The sequence below is a fragment of the Pundamilia nyererei genome, unplaced genomic scaffold (genome assembly GCF_000239375.1).
Source record: "Pundamilia nyererei isolate P.nyererei 1_Seehausen unplaced genomic scaffold, PunNye1.0 scaffold00158, whole genome shotgun sequence".
Classification (NCBI taxonomy): Eukaryota; Metazoa; Chordata; class Actinopteri; order Cichliformes; family Cichlidae; genus Pundamilia; species Pundamilia nyererei.
The window spans coordinates 413,937-416,284 of NW_005187559.1; positions in this window are offsets into that span (position 1 = coordinate 413,937).

Consider the following 2,348-nt stretch of genomic DNA (forward strand, 5'->3'; position numbering starts at 1 on the left):
CACACACACACACACACACACACACACACACACACACACACACACACACACACACACACACACAACGTCACACACAGCATCCGTACATGCACATAGTACAACACATTTCACAAACACTACCATTTGTTCTGAGACACACACGCACAAGCACATTTACAAGCACTGGCATGCACTGCACATTAAATGGACTCCTGAGAAAGTATGCAAGAAATTCACATCAAATTACCCATTCGGTTAATTTTGTTTAGAAGCTGCTCTCTGTACTGTTCCCTGTGATTCACAACAGTATCCAGCCTTTCTTGGACACACTGTGGATGGAGTATCTGGGGTCGGGGATTTGTAAACAGGGGGCTGCTGGTTTGCTTTAAAATGTCAGTTAAGTCCGTATGTCTATCAGTGTCATGTTTGGTTAGGCCAGCTCTTGTGTAGCTGTTCACACTTGGCTGATCCTTATTGTTAAATAAGCAAAGCCTTGTGTTTGGCTGTGCTGCGGATCAGCGAGGCACTCACCTGAAAAACTGGAGAGAGAATGGAGAGTAGTACAGCAGAACACTACATAGAAGGCACATTTTAAACCATTTAAAGTTTCTCATTAAAACCAGTGTGCCACTTGGCCATTTTCACAGCAGCTACTTTGACACGTAGCAGCTTAAAAAGCCCACATTAACATTAACAATGGATACGTGTCATTTAGATGCCTTACTTCCAGGGCTCTGGTACCTTACCGGGATATACAGATTGAGTGGTGCTGCCATTTGTGTTATTAGTTCACCTTTGAATTTTCTCCTCTACATGTCAAATATTTATGGTGGGGAAAAAAAGCCAGTTTTCACTCTTAAGTTTTATGGTGTTTGAATAGCACTCAGTTCAGTGAAATCCATGAAAGCAGGTGATTCACACCTTCAACAAGTTAAATGTAACCACATTACATTTTTAACATTTTTCAACGTGCCACTTCTAGCCAGTTGTTCAATGTCTAGACAGGTAGATGCCTCTGTGATTCCTGGCCTGGGATCATCTGCCTGTCACTGCCATCAGTCCTCATTTTCCAGCAGGAGGTTTTTTCTCCTGGCTTTTCCACCGCTGTCATCATCTGCCACCAAACCAAGGGGAAGGAGAAACATAATTATAGGACAGAGGCAAAGAGCAGAGTTGTAACTGTCAGACTGACACTGTTCGACAATTACATGAAATAACTGTAAACAATCCATCGTAAAAGTGCGTGCAGTCCATCTGTTGTCCAGTAGTGTTGGGGAGGGAGGAGAGGAAAAAGCTTTCATTTCAAGAGATGCTTGAGACACAAATTACAAAAGAAGATAAGACCATGCGACAGATATGATAATGAGTCACTGCTGTTGCTGAATATAATATCAGCTTCTTACTGTACTCTAATGAGTGTCCTCAATCTGCCAATTATACACAAGCTTTCCTTGGCAAGTGATGCTAGTGGATCAGTATTACACACACAAGTTACTCACAAGCTCACCTCAGTCATAACTAGGAATTAGAAGAATATTGCCTGTGTGCTTGCTCATTAAACTAGTGGCACTAAGCTATCATCATACTTACATGCACATAAAATAGATGAAAGGATACACACATACACACTGGGGCGCGAAGACAGAGAGACCTACACTGTACTTAGCAGTTTCCTGAGCACCAGCGAGTGCCTTTCATTTGCTCCCTGAGGTACTGCAGAGCTGCGTGACCTCAGCACCTCAGGTTTTTAATTTTCACTCGTACTGTCCACACTACACTGCTTCACAAATAGTGTAATTCTTTCTCTTTACTGTTTAATCCTGCACTGACACATAGTAATCCTCTCGTATGAGAGAGTTTAACAATGTTCTTCACAGAAGCCACATTAAGTAAAATAGAAGGTGTAAGGAGTCTATGGTGGATTATGATAGCATGTGTAAGGCAAGGAGTGAGTCATGGCCTAAATGAGCTTTTAAAAACAAGCCAATGTGTGTATGTGTAAACAAACCGAACTCATACAGAGATATTATTGCATAAATGAAGGCACTGACGTGATGTATATTCCCCCAGCGTGTTTTCTTCACACCAAGTGATATCTCATGTGAGACCAGCTCCCTAGACCTGTAGTGGTGAGGTATAACATGCATCCAGTGTTACTTAACTGATAAATGAGCTGTTGCATGATTCCACTGCGCGTACCAGCAAAGACTGAGTGTTATGTCACCATCATATTACCGCCACTCGCGAATGTGCGTGCTGCAGGAGGCTGAGCGTGTTGACCTTGAAACCCAGGATCCTCCTCCCACCTTCCCACCTCTCTGCTGCGGTCGTCGTCACTGACACCTCACAAGTCTCGACTATTGTTTTTA